The sequence below is a fragment of the Brassica rapa genome, chromosome A09 (assembly GCF_000309985.2).
Source record: "Brassica rapa cultivar Chiifu-401-42 chromosome A09, CAAS_Brap_v3.01, whole genome shotgun sequence".
In the NCBI taxonomy this organism is placed as follows: Eukaryota; Viridiplantae; Streptophyta; class Magnoliopsida; order Brassicales; family Brassicaceae; genus Brassica; species Brassica rapa.
The window spans coordinates 11,189,241-11,198,484 of NC_024803.2; the positions used below are offsets into that span (position 1 = coordinate 11,189,241).

Here is a 9,244-nt window from a genome sequence, read left to right on the forward strand (position 1 = left end):
AGTAAAAACAAAAGCACCAAATTGATATATTAAAAATTAAACAAAAGAATTCAATATATAATATTAAATAAGTTAATTTAGTCATATATATATATATATTTAAATAGTACAATTTAATCAAAAATAAATTTTAATAAATATAAAAATTTTAAAATAATATTATATAGAAAACTGATATAGAATATATATTTTATAATTATTTTTATATTTAAGATATAGAAAACTGATATAGAATATATATTTTATAATTATTTTTATATTTAAATATTATTTTAAAAGTAAACATATATCCGCATTGATGTGCGGATTCAACACTAGTTTCAAATTTAAATGGATGATTCAGATAGTCATTTGATATCCATTCCATATATGTTCTTTTCTTTTACATATTTCGATAGCAATATTTTATCTATTTTATTTAACGCAAATGGTCCCATATATGTAATAATCCCTTATATATTAATTGAGGAACATTTGAAAAGATGTAACCTCAATTTTGTATTAATTAAAAGAGGCCCCAATGCATAGGTGGCACTCAATTAGGTAGTCAATTACATTCAATTGAAAAATAAGTAGGTCCACATTCGATTTTTATATGTTGTTAGATACATAAATTGGTCAAACTATATGATATAATGATATGATATGATATTTTCTTTCCTTAAATAAAACCTACGGAATTACCATAAATGACTAATATATATATGACAATTAATGAGTTTAATAATAAAGATTTGATAACAATGTATATCTCCTCCATCATTTTTTGTTTAATTTTATATTATTAAAATAAATTAAACAATCAAATTAGCTATAAAAATAAAATTTAGATTTTTTCGTATATGTTATATTTTGAATTTTTAAAAACGACAATAAATGACTAAAACTATTAAAATTATTATGTTAAAAATTAATGATCAATGGTTTAACATTTTTATTATAAGAAGATACACATGATTTTAAAACCATATGAGTAAAAAATATCATTTAATAATAAAATAATATATATATATATATATATATATTAAACACTATATACCATAAGATTACATAAATATTTTAATATTAAAACTTTCAATGAATTTTCAAGAACATTTATAAATTATAAACTTATTAAAGATTTCAGATTGAAAATTTTGTTATCGATGATTTAAATATTTTGTTATAAAACGATATGAACGATCATAGAACCGTATGATTATAAATTATTATTTAATAAATAATTATACAAAATATACTATTCCTAGAAAAATAGGTTGGTCCATCTTAACTTATATTACACTTTTTATTAAACTAACTATCGAATTGATAAATAACGTACCAAAAAATGTTTTGCACTTTCCTTAAATAAAAGCTACGAAATTACCTAATATGATTAACGTATATGTGAAAATTAATTATAATGAATAATAAATATTTGATAACAATTTTTGTATCTTAGTTCTTTTTTTAAATTTATATTATTAAAATATAATTAAAAATCACATTAAATATATAATAAAAACATTTATAATTTTTCTTATATGTTATATTTTGAATTTTTCAAAACGTCTATAAATTATTAGAAATTTGAAGATCCTCACTCTGAAAATTTTGTGATCAATAGATTATTTTTTTGTCATAATAAGTTACAAATGATCATAAAATTGTATTAGTATGAACTTTTATTTAATATTATAAGAAGATACACATTATTTTAAAACCATATGAGTAAAAAATATCATTTAATAATAAAACATATATATTATATATATATATATATAGATTATACTATATACCATAAGATTACATAAATATTTTAATATTAAAACTTTCAATGAATTTTCAAAAACATTTATAAATTATAAACTTATTAAAGATTTCACATTGAAAATTTTGTTATCGATGATTTAAATATTCAGTTATAAAATGATATGAATGATCATAGAGCTGTATGATTATAAATTCTCATTTAATAAATGACTATATAAAATATACTATTCTTAGAAAAATAGGGTTGTCCATCTTAACTTACATTATATTTTTTATTAAACTAACTATCGAATTGATAAATAATCTACCAAAATGTTTTTTGCACTTTCCTTAATTAGAAGCTACGAAATTACCTAATATGATTAACGTATATATGAAAATTAATTATTATGAATAATAAATATTTGATAACAATTTTGGTATCTTAGTTCTTTTTTTTTAATTTTATATTATTGAAAGATATTAAAAAATCACATTAAATATATAATAAAAACATTTATATTTTTTCTTATATGTTATCTTTGAATTTTTCAAAACGTCTATATATTATTTAGAAATTTGAATATTCCCACTCTGAAAATTTTGTGATCAATAGATTATTTTTTTTGTTATAATAAGTTACAAATGATCATAAAATATAACGCATATGAATTTTTATTTAATAAATATTCAAACTAAATAATATATATATATATATAAACACTAATCATTTAAAGCAACAAGATTGACTGATCAATTTAGTCGTCCAGTTGAAATCTTTCAAAAGTATGTGAAAGACTAAAGTCAAAGTAAATATGGATTTAGAATAGTAGTTATATTTTACTAACCAAATACCGAAAAAACCGAACCGAACCAAAACCAACCCGATATCCGGATTGAACACCCGTAATCCAAATGAAGCCAAACTATTGTTTCATTCTCCAAAATATAATAAAAATAATAACTTAATCCCGCGCAAGGCGCGGGTCTTATCCTAGTATAAATGAGAATGAGAGAAAAGGAAATTTCAAAACAAAAACAGACTATGATGATTTGTTATGACCAAAATTAAATATATACTAAAATATTTATAAATTAATTATATAAATTAATAATTTAGTGAATCATTTAATAATAGTGTTGAATTAAATTTTGTAGCCGGTCAATCTTTTGATAAATTAATATTTCGTAAAACTAATAATATTAGTGGTTTAATTGTATCCATATTTGTTTGTAGTTCAAAGGATGTTTAAGGACATACTATTCTTATATATTTGACTTTTAGTAATCACGTTTCAAGAAAATCCAAAGTCTACTGTTTGTGACTTTTCTGGCTTTTGTTAGTGGACTCAAACATGCACCCACATTTCTCAACTTCTATTACCTGAATTTATATTTTAACACACATTCTTTTGTTATATAAATTGAAACATTTGTTTAACCTCAAAAAGAGTTTTGTCATCTAGTTAAGAAATGTCTAGCACCAATCTTATATTTTAACACAATTACATTTGTTATATAAAAATAAAAAAGGTTTAACCTCAAACAGAGTTTTGTCCTCTAATCAAGAAATGTCTAGCACCAATCTTATATTTTAACATAATTCTTTTTGCTATAAAAAGAAACATTAGTTCAATCTCAATACAGAATTTTGTCATCTAATTAGAAAATGTCTACCACCACGAGTTGGATTCATGTGCTTCTTCCCCCTTTGCCGACTCCAATCTTTTTTACCTTTACATTTATTTTATTTGTTCTTCAGCATTCCACATTCTCAAGTATAGTCCAAAAGAAAAGCAAAAAATGTTTCTTTTCACAAATTTAGTTTTCCTAACTAGACATGTACATAAAGCCAAACCGATTTGGTTGAACAGAGCTGAAGTTTAGCCAATTCGGTTTGCATTCGGTTTGTGCACAAAACCGGTCAACAACAACATGTTTAGTCAGCATTCAGTTCGGATTTGAAAACCGATCAGTTAAGCTTTAGACCGAAATTTATCAAACTGAACCAAACTCTTACAACGTAAACCAAAATTAACCAAAAAATACAAATAACCATAATTTGGCACGTTTGTTTTTGAACCGAAAGCAGAACTGAATATCGGTTGAATTCGGTGGAATTATCCAAAAGCGGACAAGACAGTGAAAGCGTGAGAATATCAATTGGCCCAAATAGACAACAGTAATATCAGCCTAGATAGATAAAGCAACAAGCAATAGCTTTCTTTCTTTAGGTCTTTTAGCTCTTAATAAATCAAAATTGCATGTCTACATATCTCAAAAGTTTATTGTGTATTCCAGCCATCTTGAGGTTGTTTGCAGTTTAATACCACACCTCCTTGACCTCCAAGAGAACTATATCACTTCTAAAAATTTCCAAGTTCACTTTTGGCTCAACAATGCTTTCCACCAAATGAGCATAAAGATGGAGACTGCATTTTCCTTGCCATCAATAACCACTGCTATTATGCTATCCTGGAGGCAAACTCGAGAGCAAGTTTCATACAAAGAATGACCCATAATATATCCTTTCCATAAAAATATTCTGAGAGAAATATAAAAACCAGACAATAAAGATAGTTGTAGGTTTGTAACCATTGAGAAGACTAATGTATTGAGAAGACTAATGTAAGTAAGCAGCGAAATAGAGCATCAGGACCATAACTACAAAGTTTGCTAGAGGATTCAGTTAGATTCTATAGATGTATAAGACATAGAAAATACACTGCGGAGACTGAAGCAGATTCGCCTTTTTATCTTTGAAACTCAGATAAAATTGGAAAATTATCTAAAATAGCGCATATTCCTAATATCACTTATCATATTTACTTTAACAATTTTCACTCTCACTTTTAAAGAGAAAAAAAGACATTTATATGACTTAGGATTTAGAATTGAAAGGTGAGGTAGGGATTTTTGGAATATGGAGTTAAGTATTCTAATAAATATATAAATAAAAACTAATTTTTTAAAATTTCTTTTTAAAATAGTTTCATAAAATATTTTTTTTTCATCTGAAAATGTATAATTTGAAAACTATAAAAAAAGAGAATTTTTATTTTTTATTTTTTTATTTATTTAAATAATTATTTTTTATTTATGTAGAGCAAATATATAAAAGTCTTTTGTTTCTTAATGAATAATGAATTTTTGAAAATTTCTCTTTAGTGAAGGTAAACATGAATAATGATATCAACAATGTGGTAAACATGTTCACCGATAAAATTTAGGAATCAATCAGAATGGTGTCTTTTCTTTTTTTTTGTTAGAGAAAAAAGAGCTTTCTACACTAACTCAAGAATCAAGAGTTATGCAAGCAAAAAAAAAATGGAGATCAAACAATGCAACTTGACTCATAGCTCCATGATCATTATCAAGACAGTCTAGCAGACATGATATGGTAAGGCTGTTTGGTAATCTGATATCCAGGGGAAACACAATGGATCACAAGTGTTTGGGCGAAAAGTACTTGACGTGAATCTTCAAGAGAAAGATATGTTATCTCATACTTGAGTCTGTCATGTTTAGTCACAAACAGAGTTAAAAGGTCCAAATGACAAGTATTCTTAGCTTGGCAATGCGACTTATGTTAACAACAACCAGTTCATTCACAAGAACGGTTTCTAAATGGTCCAGTATTTTCTTTGGCTTGACAAAAGCCAAAGCCTGGGTCTGCTTCTTGAGAAATTATCCGACAGCCCAAGAGCTTTCCGCATTAAACGTACGCAGAAGTGGGAATCAATCGATTGGGAGCGAATGAGACTATGAACTTATGGGGCAAGAGCTTCGGCGCTGAGGTGACATAGCGTTAGAAATATCATGAAATGCCGTCACAACAAATCTACCGGAAACTTGTTATGAAACGCAATCAGGGCTCAGAAGATTTGGATTCAGAGAAGAAACCTCTGCTTCAGTCTCTTCACCTGCCTAATGTATTTGGTATTAGTTCATTGAAGGGAGAAACGACGACGTATTTATTAAGCATGTATGTGAGGTTTTCTATTTCGTCCCACATCGTCAAATAACAGGGAACTCGTACTGTTTATATATCAGAGAGATGGAAGTGAAGGTCACGACCTTACTTGAACAGGATCTGTTCTATAGGCTCGTACCTCTGTATCCTTGATTTCTAAGGAGATAGTCCCTCAAATTCTGGTTGATGAATCATGGCCGTGCGGTCTGAGTGTGATTAACGGTTACGATTCTCCTCGGAGTCTCAGTGCTGTAGAGGATCGCTATCTGGTTAGGTCTTGACCTCTCCAGAGTGGTCGCACGGTTGTCTGACAGGCTTTCCTATTTTGCCCCTTCCTCTGGGGTTTGCCATTGTGATAACAGACTTTTGAACTTTCTTGCAGATCCATTCTTGATCATATCTTTCATTGACACCACCGCAGACAAGCACCGTGAAGACCACAAGCCTCAGGAGCAGCCTTGAATTACAAAAATTAATTGATCTTTGAGTTAATTTGTTAGTTGAAACATATAATTGTTGTTTTACCATATCACTATATTTTGATCCGGTTTTGGAAGCGCGGATTTATTTTGGAATTAAATAAATTATTTTTATACGAATTTCTATATAAGATAAAATATCTATTTGAGCACATTTAACGGGAACAAAGAAACCGAATCGTACCATAAAAAAATCTAAACAAAACTAAATATTATATTTAACCGAGCGGATCTAATACCTCTAGAACTAAAAAACCAGGACCGAACCAAAAACTAAGAGTATCCAAAAAATTTAAATACAAATTATATACCAACAATTTTTAGTTATATTTAATTTCTAAATAGCCAAATATCTAAAAATATTATTTATAAACCTACTTACCCAAAAAGCAAATTACCCAATTTTTTATTAGAAATATTAAAATTTATCTGATTATTCATATTTTGTCCAAACAACCTGAATAACCGATTTTTAAACTGACCAACCTGAATTATCTAATATTTTATTATAAATCTGAAATTACCAAAAACCATATCGAACTGGAAACAAATTGGACCTGAATTTATTTTGGATATTAACTAGTTCCTAACTTTGGTATCCAAACCAAAGCAGAAACCAAAATAACTCAACTGAAACTGAACTATACTTTGTGGAAGTACCGGAAGTATTTCTAAATTTCTAGAAACACAACACCAAAAACCAAAAAAAAAAAAAAAAACTCAAACCAAATGTTGATGACTAATAGTGCACTACATTTAGATGGTGTGAAAAATTATTGTACTTTTACAAAGTATTTAACTCCCTTAGTTGGGTACATATGTGGTTTATAGACGACTTAAGATATAAGCAGTGTTTCCATACACGATTTAGACATGCAGTCGAGTCGGTAAACCTCGTAACCACATATAATATGGTTTCGATTTAATGAAAAAAACTCATTAACTAAAAATTTAATAAAACCTAAAAGTCCGCCACTAACCCGTGAACCGACACATATTGATCCGGTAAAATTCCAGAAAAAATGTGATTAAACTTCTCATATACTTTTTATTAGTATAAAAAGTTAAATAAACTATTTGATTTGTCATATAAAGTAAATACATTGTATTTATGTTATGTATTTTAATTTATGAGTTTTGTAATGATCATATTAAAGTTACATTTGTGAGTTTTGAGATTAATATGAGATTTTAATAATTTTAGTTATATTATTATAATATAACTATGTATCTAGATGAAATTTCATTTTTTTCAAGTGAAATTATTTTAACGTGTGTTGTGGACTATTAATCTATTATAAATGTATTTGCCAGTGTCACACACTAAAGGTTAGCCAAATGAAAATGTCACACAGTTAAACTATTTTGTAACAGTTTCCACAGTTAAACTATTTTGTAACAGTTTCCTCGCTTTTAATGAGATAACTTTTAATGAATAATTTTTTTTTTTTTAATATGTACTTATATTTATCAACCGGTCAAACCGGAATTCAGTGTTTGATACAAGCTTGGTTCAACCAGAATTTCTAAAATTAACCATTACAAAACATAGCTTCGCTCGCCCACTTAACCGACGCCATCCGCTAGTTTGCTCCGATATCTTCAGAAAATCAATCTCTGTTCTCAGCCATTAATGTTGACCACGAGGAAGTGGGGTTTACCTAGTTTCCTCGGATGTCGGACTCCTCGTGACATCGTCGGAGGAGCTAGATCTTGATAATTTCCCCAAAACTTGTATCTTGACTGGACATGAAGCGCTAGACACGAGCGGTTTAGAGGTAAGAGATAGCAAACCTTGAAGGACGCCACCGAGACCTTACCGAACCGCAGACTGAGGAGGAGCGGGATCACCAAAACCGTGAAGATCAGGCAACTCAGAACCTCCGGACAAATCGGGTTGCGATGATGACAAACCAAATTTTGGGTCTTCAGTACCTGCAATAAGAAAGAGCAAAGCCTACCAAGATCACCAATTGGCAATCCCAGCACTGGGATGGCTAAAAACTCCAATCAAGTCACCCGCCGATGGAGACCAAGATGACTCAAACACTGGCCCCAACCGACGCCTTGACCCGAGAACTAGAGAACCTAGGACGGTCTCATTGCGCTTCAGAACTACTCCTTGCTGGTGAGACTAAGAGTGGCAAGGAAGCGGCACCAAACAGCTCAACCGAACGAGCAACAACCCAAACCTAGAAGTGAGACGAACTAGCAAAACAGAGAGCATCATGAGAGGCACAACAAGCTCTGCCATAGACGACAGAGGAAGCTGCAACCTCCTAAGAACGCACACGCATGACCACGCAGAAACCCTGACCACACGACCAGCAAGCAACTTTGTGTACGCGCCGACAGAACGCCACCATCGCCTCCCCTGAGCAGAAACACGACTTGGATTCGAGACAAGACACCAAGCCCCGACTCCAAGAAGGCTAACACACTCCACTCCACAAACAAAAGGCTTTAACAGCCACACAAGATGAAGAACCGGAGGAGCGAGCATAGTCCAGCCACCACGCGCCATCACCGCCTCGACGTTAACAGATCTACAAAAGGGAAACTCGAGATCCGCCAAAGCCGAACCCTAAAAGCCGACTTCTATCCTCAGCAAGCCTCGCCATCTCGTTGAAACTCCAGAGAAACACCATCTAACACCGGATCTATATCCCCTCGAGGTAGATCTAGGGTTCCGGCGAGTGGAATCCAACCAGAGCACCAGACATGTCGATGGCTGAGAGAGAGACTAAGGGAGAGAAGCAAAAGATAAAACAGGATGAGAGGAGAGGAGAGGTGCCTCCGGCGTCGGAGCTAACGCACACCGGCACTGCCGCCGATGTCTCCGATCACCGGAGCAAGAGCTGAGATCGTCTGATTTGTCTTAGAGAGAAGGGAGAGTAAAGGAAGAGAGAACCCACTTTTAATGAATAATTATATGCCATAAGAATCAAAACAATCGGTAATGTTTTGTTTGAATTAATTGCAGGACCAAAATAATAACTAATAGTAATAGACTAGGTTATATATAAATTATTTTTAAATATTATATATTTTTTACATATTA

At 30.5% G+C, this 9,244-nt stretch overlaps 1 long non-coding RNA gene and 1 other non-coding gene across 2 annotated transcripts; both read left to right on the top strand.

Moving 5' to 3' along the window:
- Positions 1–2,589: 2,589 nt before the first annotated feature.
- Positions 2,590–8,412, top strand: LOC117128261. The gene is made up of 2 exons (XR_004451537.1): positions 2,590–3,835; positions 3,915–8,412. It is a non-coding gene; the product is annotated as an uncharacterized LOC117128261 (long non-coding RNA).
- On the top strand, positions 5,804–6,021 carry LOC103838603. The gene has a single exon (XR_004452184.1). It is a non-coding gene; the product is annotated as a small nucleolar RNA U3 (small nucleolar RNA).
- Positions 8,413–9,244: the final 832 nt, after the last annotated feature.